Genomic DNA, 22,875 nt, shown 5'->3' with positions numbered 1-22,875 from the left:
CTCTTGGAGATGCAACCTGAGTGTTCAGGCAGCTGGTGTGTTGCCCTCTCCCAGAGCTGACGTGCGTGCTGGCGAGCAGTTTTGCCTCCAAAAGACTGCTTTTCTGTAGAGCAACTTGTCAAACCTTGGATTGAATTGGGTGAGGCTGGCTGATCTGGATGTTTGTCAGAACTTCCAACACAATTTTCTTTTCTTTTTCTTATTCTGTGAGCCATTTAAAAGAAATACATTTTCGCCATAGGAGAAAAAGGTTCTATCTCAAATTGAATGTGGCATCTGAGACAGACAGAGGAGAGGTTAAAAATGAATCCAGCTCTGTTTTATAAAGGTTAAATGTACATGACACTAAAGAACACAGAGTCTGTGGAGGGAACGGTCAAAAAAATTTCAGCCAGATAAAGAGAAACAATATTTTGCGGTTGAGTATTTTGACAGCGTTAGGAAACTGGAGCGTAAGATGATTGCAACTTCATCATCCATAATGTTATTTATTATTTTGTTCCCTATGTCTTAAAACAAAAGCATCTGTATAGTCTTGACATGTATAAATGTAATATTTTCAGGAGATTTCTAGAAGTAGCTTTTGAAATCGTCCATTACTACATTTAGAGTGCCCTGGAGGTCTAAGGAATGTCCCAATAAAAGTTCGCGTAGAACACATAAGGCCACTGAATCAGAGGTCTCTGCAGCTACCATAGTTGCTTCAGTTGGAAAAAATCTTAATTTCTGACTCTAGCTAGCTGTGTATCTCTTTTTACAAAATGTACTCATGTCTCCTTAGAGCTGAACCTGTCACAGTGCCTCCAATCTTAGACTGGTTCCAAGGGCATTAATGACCAAAGATTCCAGGACCACCTCATTATATGATCAATAGTATGTCCCTCTAGGACAGGGGTGTAGCAAGAGTTCACTGTGGTGGTGGTTCTACACAGTTAGATGATTCAAAGAGAAGTGAAATTCGCTGGGAAACTCACTATTAAGAAAACGCTCTGGTGAATCTTGGGTCACGTGAAGACTCCTCCAATGATGCAAAGTATTATCCTCAAATCTACAAACGTGGATTCTAACTTTAAGAATCCGATTATGTGGATCCTCAGATTAAAAAGCATAACCATGGATCCCTCTTGATGCAGGAGATGGGTGGCTTCATTTACTGTGTCTGGTCAGAGCTATCTGTAAGGGACAGGTAGTTTGCCGTTTCTTTTCAGTGTAAATCTTCTCAACTGTAGGGATGGTGCACAGAGGCTGCTCCCTCGGTGCCAATGAAAACCCTCATCTTAGTCCAGTTTTGCTCTTCTCCATGAATAGAAAGCTGTCCTTTAATCCTCTCAACTCAATAAGGAAACATTTTTTCACCCCATTTGATAAATAAGGAGACCTGAACTTAAAGCGACTTCAGGGTTTTCTGGAGGTCTCGGGGTAGGTGGCCACACTGCCCGGCTCCATATCTGGGTCTGGCTGAGGGTGCGCCCTGGCGATGGGCAGGGCTTTCTGGCACGGCCGCTGGAGCCACTTGCTCTCCGGGTGAACCTCTGTCAGCTGTGAAGGCTCCACTCTAATGAGTTTTCTAGTGCATTTCATAAAAGACTCAATCTACCAATGCTTTCTTTACTCCTAAGTTTTCAATTTTACAAAGCAATTTTATAAAGCAGGGTCCATCTCTGATGGGCTTCCCAAAAATCCAAACACGTCAATATACCATCGGTACAGTAGGTCATTGGGAAAGGTCATGAGGATGCTAGTTCAGAATTGTTTCCCTTAAAATCACCATGTTGGTGCAAGGGCCAGGCACAAGGAAAGTAAATTATATTTCCATACGAGAGATCATTAGAAGAGAGTCATTTGGGCTTATCTTTCTAGATGCCCAGGAAAGCAGAACTGTCCACGACACCTGCTGGGGGAGTAAATAAAGAAAATGTGATCTCATTGTTGTTACTGTCATTACATCTGTGTCTCCTTGAATTGGCTGGTTAATTTCTTTCAGGTGAAAAAATACCAAAGCAGCCTTTCTCCAAGTACATGGGCTCGATTTTTATATGGCAAAAGGTAATTGCTAGGCATCCTAGCTTGCATATGTGCTATGACCCCCCCCCCAAAGTAACCAACACCACATTTAGATTACAATCAACTTCACCACGGACGACTTCAAACAAAAGCAATAAAACTTTCTCTGCACTTCGTTCTCCTCCTGAGTTTTCCTTTGTTCTGGTCTGCAGAAAATGACAGCCTTAAAAATGAAATAGCAAAGTATATTTGATCTCAGTCCTGATGCAATTTGGGGTGTGTATCCCTCTGTGTGTGAGTGTGTGTGTGTGTACACATACCTGCATGCCCTCCTTTGTGCTCACAGATTTTGGCTCTGGGGTCCATAGCATTTCTATGTGTCCCAATGTCACATACTTGAGTCTGTACCCATCAGTGTTCTTTTCCCCTTGATTCTAAAGCCTTGTCAGTGTGGATCATGGTTGAATCTGCAGTCCTAGCTGAACTGTACAATAAAGACTTGTAGGTAGGAAATAAATGAATGAATGAATGACGGTATGGGTGTTCAAAGCTCTAAGCTGAGAGGATATTAGGTTCTACTTCAAGTTATTTGATACCCTATTACAAAATACTAGAGTATAACATTTTATACCCTAGTAGAAAATAATCTAAGTGTCAGGAAATGAACATTCCTCCTACCTCCATCTCAATCAACTCTTATGCAGGGATGTCTTGCTTAGATATTGGTGTTATTGTTTCACCTTCTGATGTGTTGTCTGGATGAAGTCTTAGGGTAAGTTGTGAGTTGAAAAGAGAGGCAGGTGCACTGCTTCCTGAAGAGTGAAACTTCCTGGAGCCACTCTTTAGGAGAAGAGGTGGAGCCTCAGGCCAGACGGCAGAGCTTGTTGGAGGATGGCCAGGGATTCTCACCATCCTTATTTCACATAAGGGGGAACTTTTCAAACAGGATGACTTACCTGCTCAATCTTATATAGGCAGCTCTGCTTCAGTAATCACAGAGTCCAGGATGGTTCATTCTAGCTTGTCCTTTTTATGAGGGCTCTAGGTTGCCATGCTAGCTTTAAAATGTAACGATAATTTCCTAAAATGTATTATTTGCACAGCATTATATAGTTTATAAAATACGTGTGTGTTATACATGTATATAGATGTGTATGTGTGTATCTGACCCTCACAAACATCCAGTGAAAAGCAGGGACTACTTTCTGCCTCAGTTTAATCGATCGGGAAATGAGATTCAGAATTCAAATGAATTCTACCACACGGTGGTAGAGTTTGGATTAGAACCCAGTTCTCTAGATTCCTCACCTGGTGTTCTTTCTACAACATCATGAAGCTTATTATTAGCCTTATAATATCTCAATGCCAGCTACTTGGAAGCTAGATGAAGATTCTCAAATACATAGATCATTTGAATGAGTGATGTTGAATGAATGAGTGAATTCATTTGAATGAATGAGTTACTCAGATGAATGAGTAAAACATTAATATGTTTCAGTTGGCAAGATTTGAAAATAATTGTTCCCTGCAACCCAGAGATGCTTTTTATTCTAGAGGGTGGGAAGTGATTTACATTGATTAGAAGAACTTTCTGATCTTCAGAATCTATTTTGTGTTTCTCTTTCCTCTGAGTTACTGATTGAGTTCTATTTGCTCTCTATTCAAGCTTCAGTGACTACTCAAAATGAAGGGAAAGTTTGAGGATCACCTTGTTATATTCTAGTTTATTAGACAATGAACATAATAGGCAGTAGAAAGACAATTCAGGAGAAAAGCACTCAGATAGAAACATATGCTAAAGTTGTTAATGGAAATAGATGTCAAAACTTACATGAAGAGAAGAAAAGGGAAACTCCACAAAGAGATTCTTGTGGTAGGTAAATTCTGCTAAAAAAAAAAAAAAAGCACCATTCTACGCTCAAAGAACAATAAAAGAGATTTGCAGGAACCATCACGTAGAAGAACCCTCAGAGAGATGATCTGAAGGGCGGAGTTTAGACCGTGCCCTTCAGAGGCACCAGTGTACGGACAGTCAAGAGACCACAGTGGAGGGCATACGGCAATATGCCAGATAAGACCCCTGAACCCCATGTTTCACTACCCCCTTCTACTGGCTCCTACAAGAATGAGTGGTATGAAGGGTCCCCAGAGACCTTCAGGGACTCTCAGGACACAGGTGATGTTTTCATCTCTGCTTCCAGCTGAAGGTCATGTCTTTGGAAAAGAAAGGAGGGTGAGGGAGGGGAGTGATGGCTGAAGATGGTGTTGGAGAGATGTTAGTTTCCTGGACTGTGGCCTGTGATACCAGAACAAAGGGTCCTGGCTAGGATCTGGGTACACTTCACAGAGACTGGGAAGAATGTATTTGGCAGACAATTCTGAGCTGATCAACAGAGTTGAAATAGGGCTTTTGTCAGAGAGTGGAAAAAAAAGTCCAAATAAACTGCAAAATGGGATTGTATGGAAATTGCCATGTCTGGCATGGCAAGGAGACACAGAGCAAGGGCAGGGGTTCCTAGTATTTCTTAGGAAATGACAAATGGCATTTATATGCCAGTCCTACAGAGTAGAGAGAACAGCAGTTGAACTTGAGATGCTAAGATATATGAAAGACATATGCAATCTCCTAAATATTTCTCAACTTGCATGATGAAGCCTATGGCTAGAATAAACAATATGTTAACCTTTGGAGACAAGGCAAAAGAAAAATATTAACCCCATCCAAATAAACATATTTAAATGTCAGATCCGGTGACTGGAATTCTTGCCCTAAGTCACCAAAGATAAGAATTCTGTTGCTCTGAAAGAGCAGAGTCACTCTTGACAAACCCAGACACCCTTCCCTGGGACCCACCACACTGTGCCCACAGAGGGACACAGACCATTTATTCAAGAAACATCAACAACGTGGTGGGAGGTGGGAATGCACAGATGAGTCAGACACAGTCTGCCCCCCAGGAGGCTACAGTCCAGTAGAGAGGAGAGGTGTGAAAATGAAATATTTAAAATTGTAGGAATCATGGGGATATAAATAAAAATCCTAAAGAGTTGAGGAGAAAGTGGATTTTCCAGTAGAAGATATGGCCCTCCCTTTGAATACAGACCATGGAGCTTTGTGGCTGAATTTATTCCCTTAGGGGACCTGACTCTCTAAGACAAAAACCCTTAAAACCGTAGGTGGCTGTATGCTTAAGCAAGATCAACCTGGCCACCTCTGAAGAAGTTTCTCATGAGGCAACTGCCTTTCCAGAGCTTCCTTTCAGTTACTACAGGCTTGATGAGTCCTTCTAGAAACTTCTAATATACCTATTTCAAGCCTTTCTTGCTGGATGTTGGCTTGTAGCTAGTGCTTACTTGTTGTAAAACATTTTTTTAAATCCATATTGGAGGAATTGAGTGGCATGTTGCCTAACACAGACAGGAAAAGGAGAGGAATTTAGGCCTGTATATAATGGAATCATACACTGTACAAAAATTTATAGATCCTAGAGGGGAAGTAAAGTGAAAAGCATTTCAATTGTGAAAAATAAAAAGAGAATCCAAAGTTCTACTTTGGTGGCATTATACTGTGGGTTCCCTAGCCAGGTAGTATTTAAGGATGATATTTTCCTAATATAAATTATTTTAAAACTTATTTCCAAATATAGATTTACACTTAAAAATATAGAAGTGATCCCAATATGATAAGGGATTTTGTCTCTCCATAAATTTACCAAAAGTCTTATTCCATTAAAATTAAATTATCTCACAATCATTTACCTCATTAACCATTTCACCTTTTAGAAAGTAAAGGAAAAAAAAAAAGAGAATTACCCTTATTCTTAATATTGGCCTTCAAAATGATACTGAATTAATGGGAATATTGAGAGAACCATGTCAGGGAGGTTACAGATACAGTGAGGATTTTTGATCACGTACCCAAGGCTTTAAGAAATTCACAGAATAGATAGAAACAAGTCTATATCTAGAAGACTTCTAAAGTGAATGGGGATTTCTAAGTTTAAGGAATGCCAAAAGTTGAAATTCTGGCTGTTCAGTTGAAAATAATCCCAATGAGAACAAAAGAGGACAGGTAGCATGTGAAACCATGTGAATACATGGCAGGGGGAGGGGTTCTGCATTAAGATCTCAAAAGAATCCATTCAGAAAATGGATTTGAATCAGCAGATACAGTATTAGTGCCATTCATTTTCTGGCTGCTGGGAAAGCTGACAATCAGAATGAAGTATCTCTTAGATAAGATCCTCATGTCACCAAAGCCTGTAATGCTACCCACACACAGTAGGAAAACGCATAGTAGGCACTTAATAAACAGCTGTCAAACTGAACTGCATTGCTGAATAACAGAAAGAAGGAAGGGCACTCAACTTTCAACTTGTATTAGGGTTTCAGACTTTCTAGCAAGAGTTATCTTCATATCCAAAAGAATAGAATAAACAATATAAAGAAGAGAATGCAAGTCAAGATTGAGAGAGAACAATTAGGTACCTATAAATTCAAGTTCAAGATTTTAGGCCTTGAAAAGTTTTATCTGAAAAGATTTTATGCTGAAAATATATATCACTATATCCTCTTAGCAATCTTATTATCTCTGAGATGATAAAATGAATGGGAGAGTTCTCAGAGGACGAGTGACCAGAAGATACCCAAATTTACTAAAATTTAGTCCCTTGAACTGAAAATTTATCCTTGGCAAATTTCTAGAAAAGAATGTTAAATTGTAGGTTCAAAAATTTTTGAAAAAGTAAAGGGATCATTAAGAACCTACATTTGCTCATTAAGAACAAATCATGGCACAGTAACTTCATTTACCTTTGAGCTAAAATTTACCATGTTGATAAATTGAAAGACCACTCAAAACATAGTAGTGATTAATTTCAACCAGTCATTCAACAAATCTCCCAAGTGGATTCACAACTGTTTGAAAAATTGCACTCAAAGACTGTCAGAGTCTGGAAGAAATTTTGTATGATGAGAACCCAGGGCTCTACCCTTGACTATGACCTGCTCTATTGGTTGCCAAATTTGTTTTTATCAGCAGAGCCTTTCCATTTGAGTCCATGCTATCTTCTTCTCATTATGCTCTGTTGCCTACAGACAGAGGAGACTGATGGGAGGATGAGAGGTTTAAAACCATTCTATATCAGGAAATGTTGACAGAACAGGCAATACTCAGCCTGGAGAAGTAAGAAAAGGGCCATGTCATTCATATTGGCTGCCCAAAAGTCACCATGATTTTTTTTCTTGTCTCACTCCCCATTCTCCATTACCTCATTGCAGCATTACACACTGCTAACTATCTTCTTCTTTTTCATAGCATCTTCCCTTGATTTCCACAGTGGTACACTATCCTAGTTTTTTATCTTTCTTCTTTCTTCTCCTTTCTCTGTTTCATTATTAGTTAATTCACTTCCTCTGGCAACTGTATTTGGACAAAGTTAGTCCCTAGCCTCTGCTCTCTATTCTTCTTCCTTTGGAGTACTTGTATCACTCATATCCGCACTAATGATTCCTCAGTCCATAAGTCCAAGCCTGACCACATTGCTAAGGTCAAGTTCCACTTATGCAATTGCTTGAGGGATGCATGTATTTGGAAGTCGTACAATCATCTGAAAACCCATGCTTTATCTTATCTTCCCTAATTCTGTCAAGGGGACCACCAGTTTTTAGGTCAGAACTCGAGAGAAGTCTTTGACTTTTTACATCCTTTTCTCTCATATCCTCTCGGTCATCAATTTGTGTCAGTTCCTCATGTATAGATTCTTTTGCATGTATCCATTCATTTCCGTTTCCATAGCTGAGACCTATGCCAGGTGTTGGCTAAATCATTACACCGCTTTTCAACTTGTTTCTCTGCCTCCCTTTCCAGTGTTCCCTGTGTTTTACCATCAGATCAACCATTCAAAAGTGAGCAGTATGAATCTTTCATCATGTCATTCCCATCCTCACCAATGACCTGCTCTTTCACTAGCTGAAAGGCCTTCTTACCTTCTTGCGTTTCAAATTCTTATCTACTTTCAAAGTCCAACTTAAGTTCTTTTTCCTCCCACGAGGTTTTAAATCCCAGCTCTGTCACTCATTAGCTGTGTGACCTTGGGAAGGCTACTTAACATTTTTGTTTCAGTTTCTTTATCTTAAAAGAAAATGAGTAAGCTAGCAGTACCTACATCATAGGGCTGTGAGGAGGATTAAATGAGTTAGTATCCCTTAGGGCACTCAGAACTAGTAAGTGCTATGTAAGACATTAAATAAATAAAAATGTGTATACTCTCTAGCTATTCCAAATTGGAAGTTATCATTTCCCCTATTCTCACCATTAATATATTACAGATATAACCCTTAATCTGCTTCATTTATTATGTTATGTTGTCACTTTATATTTTCACACAGAATGTCCATTAGCTACACACATAGACTGAAAGTTTACGGAGGGCAAGTTCACGTCATATATTTATTTGTATCCCCACAATCCCTACTATTGATCACACCTATTGAGAAAGTTCAAGTAATGATTATGCACTGAAATGCCCCCGGTTTTCCAGAAGTGACCCCCTAGATTCTCCGATTCTCAAACCACCATCTTTGCTTGGTGTCTAGATCTGGCCTCGCTGATCTCCAGACAGCTGGTTTGTATGGTACAATGCACCTCTCTTACAGGCCATCTCTGAGCGCTACATTTATCAGGGACAGTGGGTCTTGGCAGGCAGACAAGAAACACAATCTGTAGACAGAGCCACCACAAGCCAATCTTGCCAGTACAATTCCTGAAGTTTGCTGACAGTCATATGGTTGTTTTCCAAGCCTCTAACATGGAATACTTTAAGGAGAAGTAGCTGAGGGTCGGGGACTGCTGGCTACTTTCCTTCTATTTTTTTCTTTGGGAGATCATGTGCCTGACATTTTGACTCTAAAATGATTCACAATGCCAGGGCTGTCACATAAAGAATGGTCCAGCTAAAGGTTGAAGTTTTGGACTGAATTGGTGTGAATGCTTCAGTGAATCTTCTGAAGACCATCCAAAGCCACACATAAATAATAAGTTTGGAATGGCAACAAGAATGCCTGGGATGTGGCCTTCTGCATCAGCCATATAATGTTCTTGGTGGGCTATTTCAGATAAAGAACCATTAGGAAAACATTTATCAGGGTGTGGTGGGGGAAAAGCTTTCTTTGAGTAAACAGTCCCAGTGCAGTTTGTATTTCCACACAAAATCCCCACCCGCGTGCTGTGACCTCCACTCAGGGAGAGCACTCAGTGTGGAGGTAGTTAATGCCCACACATCCGTAACTGTTCCGCACGATAGAAGCTCTGCTATCCTTACCAAAGAAGCCCTACCAACGCGGAGTCACACGCTCTCATCCTTTATCACCAGGTGTTGCTGGGTCTTATTTAATGATCTAGGCAGTTTCATGGGAGTCAAAGAAGAAGCCACACAAATGCAGCTCTGAGAATTCCATTGACTGGATAGAAATGACGAGTTGGAAATATTTCCGGGTTGCCCCCCAAAGCTTACGTCAATGTTAGCTACTGGTCAAGTTCACTCCATGAAGACTGGCCAAAAAAAAAGGTGCTTTTGGAAGCACGTAACCTCATACGCCAGTAATGGGCTCAACGGACGCTGCGTAAGAACTTCATTCATATGTACCTTACACCTGAAGGGTTAGCCCACCTGTAGACAGGTTTCCAGAAGGAAACTCAGACCCCAGAAAATTCTGGCTGTAGAGGCAGCCAGCCCCACTTCAGGAAAGCTCCCCATCCTTCAGGTTTTCTACTTACCCATTCATCCTTGCTTATATTTCCTGATGCTGAAGTCTTAACTCCTCGAGAACCAGGATGGTCCCCAAACAACACCTTCTTCCTGGTTTTCACAGGTGGTGAGAGCTGTTTGACATGCCCTACCTGGTTTGTGTTTTGCTATAGCCCATCCGCTTTTCCAGAGTTTCTGTGATCTGTCTCCTGTCTACCTCTCCAGCATGATGTTTCTTCCTCTCTACTCTACCCACACTCCACACATCCCATTCATACAAACTCCTAAGGGATTCCCCAGTCCCACCATTTCTTCTGTTTGATCAGTCTGCCCAGAGGCAGGCTCTGATCACCCAGCCTGGAATGCATTTAAAGATTGAGACAGATGACACTCACTCATGTATATGAATGAATATGTATTTAGTACAACAAAACTTGGGATTTTCAGGAAGAGAAAGGGACACACAAGGAGGGTGAGATGGGGGTGGCTTTGGGCTCTTTTGTGGTTGTGATGTGGGGTTAAGGCTAGGAGTTCCCTGCACTTGCACTGTGGGCTAAAGCTGCACTCTTTGAAATTCCAGCCAGCGCCCCTCTGCATGCTGATCTTTCTTGTTGGGCCACACAGGTAAGGGTATAGTGGAGGGGCTAGCAGGGAGGGGATCCAGAGAGCCCATCAATGTTCAAATGCCAAAAATGGACACTATCAAACCTCCAAGCCTTCACACATGCAGCTTTTCCAGGAGGCAGATTTCAACTTGCCATTTGAAGCTTCCCTTAGGAATCACCTTCTCTAGAAACTTCCCTGGACTCCACCCAGCTGTATTAAACCACCCTCCTTTCTACAGCAGTGGTGTCCTGTGCTCGCCTCTATTTTCATAGCTCTTATCACATTTGGTCTTTGCAGTGAATTGAATTGCATCCCCCAAAAGACATGTCTAAGCCCTAACTCTCAGAATCTATAAACATGACTTTACTTGGACATAGGGTCTTTGCAGGTATAATTAAGGATCTTGGGATGAAGTCATTCTGGATTTAATGTGGATTTAGAAAGGGGAAGGGGGCTTCCCTGGTGGCACAGTGGTTAAGAATCCGCCTGCCAATGCAGGGGACACGTGTTCGAGTCCTGGTCTGGGAAGATCCCACATGCCGCGGAGCAACTAAGCCCGTGCGCCACAACTACAGGGCCTGCACTCTAGCGCGTGCGAGCCACAACTACTGAAGCCCACGGGCCTAGAGCAAGTGCTCTTCAACGAGAGAAGCCACTGCAATGAGAAGCCCGCGCACCGCAACGAAGAGTAGCCTCCACTCGCTGCAACTAGAGAAAACCCACGCGCAGTAACGAAGACCCAACGCAGCCAAAAATAAAATAAATTTATAAAAAAGAAAATAAAAGGAGAGGGGTTTGACACAGAGACACTCCAGGGTGGCCATGTGAAGATGGAGACAGAGAATGGAGTTATACAGCTACAAGCCGGAGATCACCATGGATTTCCAGAAGCTACCAGAAGCGAGGAGAGAAACAAGGAATCAATTCTCCCTCAAAGCTCCCAGAAGAAACCAACTTTACTGACACCTGGATTTCAGCCTTCTGGCCTCGAGAACTGTTGTTTTAAGTCACCCAGTTTGTGATAATTTGCTCCAGGAACCCTAGAAAACTAATATTTTTATAATTGTGTACCTGGGTTTTTGTCTTCATCACAAGACCCGTTTGCTCCTGGAGAGCAGAGGTTGTGTTTGGGTCATCTTCAGATTCCTACAGCCTACCTAGCACAGTGCCTGGCACAAATGGGGTACACGTGAAATGTTTTCTGAAAAAACTACTCAGCCTGAACTGACTGAATGCAGAAGAGAAAAAAGCCCCTTGATATTAGCTCGACAGAAGGAAGAGTTCCATCAGATCTGCTAGCTACGGTGAAATCACAAAGGGTTTGGTCTCCACGTAAACAGGCAAGGATGCGGTAGAGTTCACGCTTTAGGTTAGACTGTTTCTTTCCTTTTGGCCTGCAGGTGGATTTCTAGATCTATTGGGTGGTGGCAGGCGTCCCTGTGCCAATCTGCACAGGCACTGAAGGGCTTTGGCATGCATCCAAACCTTCTCTCCAGGTCCGTGTTAACCAGATTTGTCTAGAAGACGGACAAGTATCCTGGACACTCTGATTTAAACCGCATGCCCTCCCTGGAGTCCCTGGAGTGAGGGTTCCAATGGTGCAAATAATCTGTTGTTTGGTTTGGGTGCTTTCTTCTCTAGCTGAGCAAAGAGATATTTTTCCTCAGGAGGAGGTGAGTGAGGATGAAAATATTTACTTAGAGACCACCTAGGTCAGGTCTGAAAACTCCTGAGCCAGGTGGGAAACTTCAGCCCAGTGAGAGTTCTCTGTTTTTGTTAAAGAAAAAGAAATCGCAGCTGGGGACGGCCTGGGAGCGTTGGCGCAGACGTCTGAGGCGCGGATCCCTGAAGCAGACTCAGTGACCACTGCCCTTTCGTGCTTTTCCATCGCCTCATTTTACAGATGACAAACAGCCCGGCCACTTGTTTAAAGCTCAGGGTTTTCTTTTTCCTCCTTCTTCTCTCTCACTCTTTTTTCTAAAAGCCACAAGAGTGTTAGGTGATTTTTCCCTCCCTGCCTGGAGAACATTTATTACAGATGCTTAATCTCGCCCCCCTCCTTGGGGCAGCTCAGGCCCTCAGACCAAGGAGCTGAATCTTTGCCTTGGTAGAAACACTGCCCACACATAAGGGGTAGGTGCTTTTATTTTAGCCTGTTTTACATGGCAGCCGTGGGTGAGGAAAAGCACTGACCTTGGTTGGAACAGAAAATAGAATTCAATTAGAAACTGTGGAATAAGTGCAAAAGAAATCATAGGATCCCTTCCTGCCTTCGAGGAGCTTCCAGACACACACACACACACACACACACACACACACACACACACACACACACCCTGAGTTAAAAACAAATAACATTTTGCCAGCAGATGTGCAAAACTGATGCTTTTCATTTTTTTAAAATCTTCCCATCCATGACATTATTTCACCTTCGTGAGATTCCTGGGGATACAAGGCAGTTGGTATGACTTTCATTTTATGGGCATGGAAACAAAGAGGTGATGTGAATGAATCCAGGGCACACAGTTTATTTGTGTCAAGGTAGGATCAACATCCCATCCTACTAGTTAACACTTCTGGCACTTTCCACCTTAATAAAAGCAGCTAATCTCTGCTGTATCTTTTCTCTTGCCGGGTCCTGCTCTAAACACTTTGCCTGCATTATCTCAGTGAATCCTGACAAGGGTCCTCCAAAATGAAGGCCTGTTATTACTCCTGAGACTTGTCCAGGTAACACAGCTAGTTAATGTTGCAACCAGAATTTGGAACCAAGTCTATCTAGCTCAAAAGACTCTTCCTGGTGACTCTGAGTCACAGATTTTAAGATTCCATTTGCTGAGAGGGTACAGAGTAAAGCAGTGATTAATATCAGAAGGACTTGAGCAAAAGTCAATTTCTTAGAGAATGTGAACTGAGAGGATGTTATATAAAGTAACATGGACAGTTAAAACAGGTGAGGCCCTTTGGGAAGAGCCACTAATCTAACGCTCCCCACCCAGATGGCATGGTTCTCCTAGTTTTACAGGTAAGTGGCTGAAGCTTGGAAGGGTCAGGTACCCTGCTCCCGGTCCACGGCTGGATCCTTGATGGAGTCAGGATTCACACTCAGATTATTTGACCTCAGATGACTCAGATGTCTCCATTCTGCTGCACTTACTGGCCCCATGGAGGTGAAATGTGACCACAGTCCACAAAGCCTGTGACAGCCATATGTATTGGTGAACATAGGTGATGTACCTAAAACATTCAGGGAACAAAATTGCTGGAACTTTATAACAGTAGGTTTTCATTTTCTCTCTTGAAAGTTTTTTGAAAATATCTTTTGCACTGTAGCAGGACACATAGAACTGTACAAGTTCCGCAATTTACTTAGCTTGCTTCCGATTCTTTTGACATATCTGTTATCTTGATGACAGATGCAAACACCCTGTTATTTTCCACCTCTAATGCTACCTCTGTGGAGAGTAATGTTAATGATTTCTACCATTTTTTCGAATACTTACAAAGAGAAAGCCTACATTAGCTTATATAATTGCCTCAGCAACTGTGCAGGTAGCTATTATTTATCCCAATTCTAAGATGAGGTAACTGAAGCCAAGAGAGGTTATATAATTTGTTCAGATCATACAGGGAGTAAATGGCAAAGCCAGGATGTAATCGTGGGTCTGCATGATTCCAAAATCCATTCCCTTTCTGTTGCCTGTAGGTAACTGCATAGGCTCTACAGAGAGGCAGTGAAAAAAAAAAAAAAAAAGAGTCTGTGAAGGTCATGTTTGTGTATTTTAATTTAATAATAATAAATAATAGGGAAGGGGCTGACGTGATGGAAATGGTGCTTGGGGCACATGAGGAGAGACTGAGGGCAAGAAAAACCTTCTTCAGAGACCATGAATCACAATAGGAATTTGGAATGGTCAGCATGTGGATAAGGATGGTGGCTGTAGAAATAGGAAATGGTGTCTCAGGAACAGTAGACTTTGTGAAAAAAATAATTTGTGAGATTTGAATGATAACCAGAAAGAAGGGAGGAACTGAAAGAGACCCAGAAGACAAATTCTTGGCAGGTATCTTCCCGGTATCATAACTCGTCTCGTAACTGAGAGAAGAAGATGTGATGATGAAAAGGGATTTGAAAGGCAGGGGTCCAGCAGAGAGAGCTGGAGGCAGAGCGGTCACTGTGAACAGTCACACCAGGACCTCTACAGGCGGTCAGGGGTGAAGGAAGGTCTTCCTCGGAGAGGAGGATGTTACCATTGCCAGCCTGTCCGCAGAGGTGAAGACTTGAGTTTATGCAGGTTAAGAGCTAGGGAAAGCATGACTGAGGCCAGTGAGAAAAAAAGCCCGGTGCTTAGTTATGCATGTACCTACACCTGGCACGGCATCCTATTTGCCATGGTGACACCCCCTCTGCAAGCCCAGCCTCCCTGTACTGTAGGGGGATTTGGGAGGACCACCTCTGGAGCTGTCCAGCTCCCAGAGTTGGACAGGAGCACCAATCAATCCTACCTTCACTTCAAACAAAGCCACATCTCCTGAGAAGGAGTTCTGTCTTCCATTATTTTGTTTTCCATTCTTTTCTATCCGATCACTGTAGCACCTTCTAGTTTGACTGAGTAGCATGTTGAGATCATTTATGGCTCTACCCTGTTACCCTGCAGTTGTTTTTACGTAATTTTTGTGATCTGGATTATTGATGACAGCTATACACCCCTGCCTGCAGATGTCTGTGCACAGACTCTGGAAAGTTCCATACAGGGGCAGAGGTTGCAAAGTGGCAGCTCATGAACTGGACAGAGTCCACCAGTGTATTTTGCTTGCCCTACACAATGTTTGTTAATATTTTGAATCAACAGTTTTAAATTGTAAAATTTCACACACTTCCAGCTTCTCTTTAAAAACTATAAAGCTCTGGCAACCCTGGGCTGCAATCCCACATGTCAGTAAGCAGCAGAGGCTGAGTAACTACTGTTCCCTTTACACACAGCATTTTGTCTCTATTTTACTGCAGTCTCTACCACTCCTTATTCCCTGACACAAGGCTTACTGCCCTCACTTACCTCATTATCTGGCCCCTGTAGGCATTTAACTTTGAGACCTCAGTGTATGGTAATGGTATTGGTTTGAATAGAAGCTCCTTGGTGTCCAGAAAGTATGAATGCACTTGAGTGGTAGGTACGGCCAAATTCCAATTCCTTCTCCCTTCCTTTATGTCTCCTTCTCTTAATTACACTCTCTCCCCAAAATGCACAGCACCTTGTGATGAAGGCTGAGCACCAAGACAGTGCCCTTCCCTCCAGTGCAGCATAACACGGTCCCCTGTTAGCCTCCTCCACCAAAACCCTCATTCCACAGAGCCTTCCTCACAGCTTCCCAGCACAGGCAGAGCAATGTCATGAGTTGATCTGGGACCATAACCGTGACATTGCCATCACTTGAGTCACATTGCGGCGGAGGAAAATGCAAGAGAACGTGGTGAAGTGAAATAATGTCTCTGAGTATTTTAGAAAAGAGCTGAGGCACTGGGAAAGGGAATGGAGTCTCTGAGGAAAAGTTGGAAAGTGCAGGCCACAGAAAGCCTGTGAGACAGACTTGATCTTGGGCAATGGACAGATGTGGCAGCACCTTACTGTGAAGAGTGGAGTGACCAGATGGAATGATTAACGCAGATGATCACTCAGGGAGGGGGACCTGGGGGCAAGAGAGCCCTCGGGAAGGTATGAGGGGGCATCCAGGATTTAGGGTCCAGTCCCATCTCTGCTCACTCAGCATGCAACCCTGGGCAACAGTCATCCTCTGTGACCTTCAGATGACCTGAAAGCATCAGTCCCCTACTACTCTACTCAGCACCTAGCACTCTCCACCTGCTGTTTCCGAGAGGCCTTGGAGGACAAGACCCTGCCCCTTCTGGTTGGAACCTTCCCCTGGTTGACAAGTTAGTGTTCCATGCATGCAAAGTATGTGCTATGTCAGCATCCCCTGGAGACAATGAGCAGAAAACCTGGGCCCAGATGCCCCAAACTGATAAGAATGTCCAAAACGCTGTTTTTTGGCGATTGAGCCAGTTGTAACTTGTGCATTTTGATAGTGGGTTTTGATGGATTTAGATGAGTCTTTTTGTAAAAGAGAAGTAGACTCATAGAGTAGGGAAAGTGCCGTGATGGGGTTAGTTCTGGTCTTTTTACCATGAGGAAAAGTGCCTTAACCCGGATTTCTTTAGAGGAGACAGGCTAAAAAAGCCAAGGGTATTGATGAGAAGTAAGCATGGTTCCTGAAAGCCTGACTGGGCCTGTTTGCAGCTTAGGGCCCCTAGGTCACGATCCAACAGACAGAACCACCAAGAGAGTGCGTTTTTGTCCAATAAATAAATGATGACTTTTATTACTCTCAGCTACACTTACTGCAATAGGCTTAAGTAATATTGAAGGACCAAGTCCTTCATCTTACCTAGAGCTGAAACTTTGCAAAACCGGTAGATACTATACCTCCAATATCTCTTGAATCCTCCCTGGGGCCTAATAAAGTTGACACTCCACTAGTGCATGGGCTCATCGCCCTTGACTCAAGTAAATGAACCTACTATGCAAGAGGCATCTTACTAGGTGTTTAAGAGACAGAAAACGAATGAAACATGGTGCCTTCCCTTAAGGAGATTTTATTCTGGTAGAGGACCATCCTGTGATCATACTAATGACTAAATCAGGCTCCCATGGCTAAGTCAGTGTGATAAGTATCAGGAGGAAGACCTTTAAAAAGTGCTGTGGAAGCTGATCTTGGGGAGAGGGATGGGCCGTTTCTGGAGCAATGAATGCCAGAGCACAGCCTTAGAGAAAAAGTGATGGAAAAAGCTCACCATCTCACAGGGAAATACATGTAAATGTATGTGCATGTGTGTGTGTGTGTGTGTGTGTGTGTGTGTGTGTGTGTGTTGTGTGTGTGTGTGTGTGTGTTTTCTTGATACTTCATTTTAACTCAGTGTGAAAAGCCTTACCCCATGTTTAGCCCAGACCAGATGCAGAGGTGACCAGTTCCTTGTTTCTCTTTATTTATGTGCCATTTTTCCTATTGTAGAGCAACATTTGGATAGAGAGTGCTTTTAATTTCTCTATTTTAAAGAAAGCCTTTAGACATCACGGTCAAAGACAACGGCCTCTGGGCTGGAGTCTCTTTACTACTACCATTCCTTCACAAGTCCACAGGTAAGCTGCATTCCCTGAGCCTCAACTACACCACCAAATATACATCTCCCTACCTTGCTGGAAAGAAAAGACGCTAAGAAACAAGCTGTCTTTCGACAACCATTCAGAAAGCAAACAGCTTATAGAGCAATTACACTGTGCCAGGCACTAGGCTAGGAATTGGGGTCCATCCAAACTCTCCAAACTACTGTTCAACCTGGTCTACGCTTGATAAATGGCTTTCAAAATAAGCATGCACAAAGCATGTGCCGCCTTGGCCACATTCCTTAAAAGAATTTCTTCCCCAAAGGCAAGCCAACAGAGTCCCTAAGATGCGGGGCAAATGACAGTGTGCTTGACCATCCAAAGTATACTATCATCTCCTGGCCAGGCCCCACCTGACTTCTAGGAAACAGCCAGAAGCTCCTCCAGTGAATCCCTAGACAAAATAATCCATTCCAAGCTTCGACTAAGCACGTTAACCAAATAGTCATCGATCTGATTACTGCTTAGCATGGACTGCAGGAGGGTGGAGACACGCCCCCTCCAACCTCCCCTCTCTGTCTCCTCTGAGGACCAGATTTGAATCTCACCCCTTGCAGGGGCACAAAAGCCAACTCAAATCCTATCACAGCATCATCGATAAACTTATTCCTTCCCCACCAACACCTCCTAAGACCCTATTTTTTTTTTCTTTTTTTTACCATTTCTTTAATTCTTTGAAAGGGATTTCTTTGTCCTAAACCTGTTCGGTTCTTACCCCCGCTCTGCTCCCGGCCCTGCGCTGCGCTTTGGCCACTCCTGCAGCCAGGCCGTGGGAGAGGCGGCCGTTCTTAGCCTCCCGTACAAAGCCCGGTTTCCCTTGGCAACGGGAACCGGAACCGTGTGGCGGTTCGAGAAGGGGTTTCCCTCCATCCACCTCCCACCCACCCCCCACCCCCACCCGCAATCTTCGGTTCTCTTTCAACTCAGGAGCTCACCCCCGGCTCTCATGGAGGCGTCTCTAACCAGGGTAGGAACACCACAGTTCTGAATATCGGTAATTGGCTTTGGAGACAATTGCTTTTGCATGGAACAGGCAGGAAAATGTGGGCAGAGTGGGCGAGTGAACTCGGGCGCCAGCATCCCGGGTCGGGTGGAGGGAATGCTGGTTTCCTTTCTGTACAAGGAAAGGAAAAGTCGTGATTCCAAGTAGTTTGGGGCTGTAAAGTGTATCTTTACCTTTTGGGAAGTGGGAGAATGGGGAAGGATGGAAAGAGAAAGAGTTCAGGAGACAAGGTTTTACCTTGTTTTCTGCTTTCTCTCTTGTCTTTTGCTTTTTGCTTATATAAATAGGAGGAAATCAAGAATTGTTTCCATGTGAACATCAACTCTTGCCCAATATTTCTGCCCGTACACTTGTGTACTGCCTCTCTCTCTCTGTCTGTCTGTCTGTCTCTCTTTTCTTTTCATTCTTTTTGAATTTTAGTGTCATCATGATGGAGAAGAAAGATTTGTGAAGATTTCTAAAGTGCAGCATGCACTTTTCTGGTCGGGCAGTCACCTCTGTGTGGCTGAGCCCAGGCTGGGCACAGTTGAGACTGACTTACATGTCCCCTTACTGATCCTGCAGGTTGTGTTGGTATCTGAAGCCCCATCACTGACCCAGCCTGATCCAGAAGACGTTAAATGAGCCTTTGATGGAGGGACTGTCCGTTGTTGGTTGGGTTAGTAGTAATGAAAAATTTCTACGATCATGTAGAAGTTTGTCTGGGCAGCAGAAGGCCGGGTAAGGGAAACTGAGTGGGAAAAATAATTCAGCTCTTTTGTTTCATCCCAGGACTTCATAGGTGAGATCCATGCTGAAAAGGCTTCTGGAGAGGGACCCTGCACCTTAGTTCCCTGAAAGAAGCAGAGATGTTTACAAGTAAGGGGGGAAAGAGGAAGCCACAGACCCCTTAATGATCCTCTCCTTCCTTTTCTCTCCCTTCCTTCCTTCTTCCTTCTTCTCTCTCTCCACCCCTTTTATAAAAAATCATATCTATCATAGCCAGAGTAAGGCCTAAGCATAACTGTTTGAGGAACTTCTGAGAAGGCGCTTTACAGCCTCTTTGAGGTTAAACTGATTACTGCATTCGTCAATATTTCAATACCAAAAAAAAAAATCTTACTGCATTTATTCCATGTTCAAACTTCCAGGAGACTCTCTGAGGACAGAGACTCAACTGTTTTGCTCACTGCAGCCAGATTCTGACCAGTTACAAGGCCAGACACACTTTGGGTGCCCAGTCAGCGTTTGTGGAATTGAATTGATTCCTAAAGGAGCAGCCTGGGGTGTTATTGGCTGATAACCACGTGTTGCATGGAGTGTGGAGTTAAGACCAGTCTTGTGTTCAGGAGACTTAGGCTCTGGACCGGATGCGGTATTAACTTAGAGGTGGGATCTTGGCCAAGGTATTTTAGCTCTCTGACCCTTCACCCAACGAGTGTCAGGGTTTGGATGAAAATAGTGTTTCTCCACCAAAAGTGTTTATCTGAAGTCTTCATGCTGCCTTCAAGCCTGAGGAGAAGGGGGTTGGGTGGGTGGGGGTTGGTGGTGGTATACAGTCTGGTCAGAAACAGCCCCTGCAGAGAAGGATGCTACAGGCAGTGGAGGAGGTCAAGCAGAGATTGGAAGCTGGAAAACTCTGGACCCTAGATGACCTCTGACATTCAGAGTCATGAGACTAATCTTTCCCAGTTTTGCACCACCTCTCTTGTCTGGGGTACTTTCTAAGGGTGAGAGAAAGTAATACCCTGATTTTTTCTGATAAAGGCAAGCAAACTATCCTTCCACCTAGGGGACTAGGAGACTAGGCTTCTCACTGCTGAGAGATTTAAATCACTGCCTTCAGAGTGGTGAGCAACTGATCCCAAGCCAGTCACACTTTGTTGCCTCATTCCAATACATTCTTTCATTTGTTCAACAATCAGTAGATAGTTATTGAAAGCCTATGAGGTCAGGCACCATTTATCAATGAATAAGACAAATTCTTTGCCCTAACCATGCAAGAGAGAAGAAGAAGGGGAAAAAAACACAGATAAACATGATTATTGCTTAGTGTGATAGGTGGTGCTACAAAAAAACACTAGAGAAAAGTAAGGATACAGAGTGATGGATAGAATGGCCAGGAAATGGCCTTCTTTTTGAGGAGGTGACATTTAAGTTAAGGCATCAATTCAATGAGGGAATGAGCCATTCAGATACTGAGAGAACAGTGTTCCAAGCTGGAGAGCCATGAGCCCAAAGATCTCGATGTGCGAGTCTGCTTGACATGTTTTAGGCAAAGCAAAATGCCTGGGTCTGGAACGGAATAGGTGAATCAGAGAGGAAAGGTCAGAAGAGTGGGAGTGAGATAGGAGTCTTACAAGCCACAGTGAGGACTTTGGAGCTACATCCTTCTGTTCATTTAATTGGAATGTCTTTATTCTATTCCAGAGTATGAAGGGAAAGCCATTGGACAGATTTCACGTGGAAGTGATTGTATCTGATCACTCCAGCAACTGGGTAGAGAGCAGTGTACCAGAGACAACATCTGCCAAGTGGTTTAGAGTGAACAGAGGTGAAACCTACATGGGAAACCACATGGCATCTGAGAAAACTGGGTGGGGTTGAATGGACCTGGATTTGAATCCTGGCCTTGTGACTTACTCATTCTGTAACTTGGGCAAGTTACTTAACATCCCTGATCTCTGTTTCCTCGTCTGTTAAAGAGGGATTCTATTACGTACCTTGGTGAGTTGTGAAGATTAGGGAGAGGATGTACGTTATCTCATAACAGATGCTCAAAATGATAGTCGTTATGGTCAACACCGATTCCACTGCCTTTGCACTGTTAGCCACCAATGAAAAAGACAACTGAAGATGTCAGGCGCGTGGCTGGGGTCACCCATCACCCTCTCTAAGGCACACTCCTTTGGGGAGGAGCAAGAGGTGGGAAAGGAAGTGAGAGGTGACTTGCCTAAAGCCACGCAGCTGGTTAAGGTCAGGGCTGTGCTGGGGTAAGGAGGGGCAGGTTTTTTCCTGCCTAGTATTCTTTCTTCCACACCAGGGGTCATCAAACTACCTCCCCACAGGCCGAATCTAACTTGTCTCCTGTTTTTGAAAGTAACCTTTTATCAACATGCAGCCATACTCGTCCATTTCCATACTGACTATCCTGCTTTAGCACCAGGAGGTCAGAGCTGAGTGGTGCCACAAAGCCCACATGGCCTGCAAAAGCTAAACTGTTTATTCACTGACTCTACAAATTTGCCATTCCTATTCCACAACATCCTGCTCCCTCAGCTGGAATGGCTTTATTATATTTAGCTTAGGTATCAGCAGCTAGGAAGGGGACCCCATCTCCAGTTCTCCAAAACAGCAGGACTGAGAGATTCTCTTGGGGAGGGCACAGTCCTGGTGGAATAACACAGCAAGGGACTCAGGCCACTGGGAGCCAGCAGGGGAGCACTGGTCACCCAGGGAGGACAGAAAAGGGAGAGGATGAGGACTCCGGCCAGTGGGTCAGGGGTGGGGATTAAAGAACTACTAAATCCTTGCCCTCAGCTAGTTCAGATCCCAGAGACAGCTATCGAAAACTGAGGTAAAGAGGAAACTCGAGGGCTCAGGAAACAGGCAGAGGCAGCAGCTTTATTTGATCATCTTGGCTTGAATGTGCACTGATGATGGGGTGTGTCTGGGGGACTCTATCAAGGAACAACCAGATTCCAGGCCCCCCCAGATGACCGTCGCCAGCACCCTGAGAAACAGTGCCTGCTTATTCTCAGACACCACAGCTCAAGTTCTCCTGGGCCTCCCTGGAGGCGCCTCCTTCCTCTCTCAAGACTTTAGGAGTGTGTAGGGATGATGGTGTCTTGCCCAGGACCATTTCCTTGCCTGGCACTCAGGAAGGCCATAGATTGGCTTCACTCTCTTTGATCTCCAAGTTCCCACTGATACAGTTAAGTAGACCCTTCTCCTAGGACTCCATTGGCTATAAACCTACTGATGCATTTGATCCCCAACCCGTGATTATTTACCTACTTCAAGGTTTTCGTCTTGTGTTGGAGGGTACATTTATAGGTGTAAACTTCTAGGTCAGAAAGCAATGGTGGCCGCACTTGATTGGACCTGTGGAATCCAAGCCTGAACGTCATCCCTAGGTGTTCCTCTAGACTCCTGGTTTCAGACTTCAGCTTGTCGCCATAAGCAGTGGAAACTGGGCTACACAGTCTCTCAACTCCAGGTAATATAAATACAGTACCGTGTATTTCTTGGCACTCTTAACTTTCCAACCAGCCTACATGGAGAACACCCCAGCTTTCTGGAATGCTAAATAATT

Source organism: Globicephala melas, chromosome 20 (genome assembly GCF_963455315.2).
Source record: "Globicephala melas chromosome 20, mGloMel1.2, whole genome shotgun sequence".
NCBI classification, from domain to species: domain Eukaryota; kingdom Metazoa; phylum Chordata; class Mammalia; order Artiodactyla; family Delphinidae; genus Globicephala; species Globicephala melas.
This window is presented reverse-complemented; position numbering follows the sequence as displayed.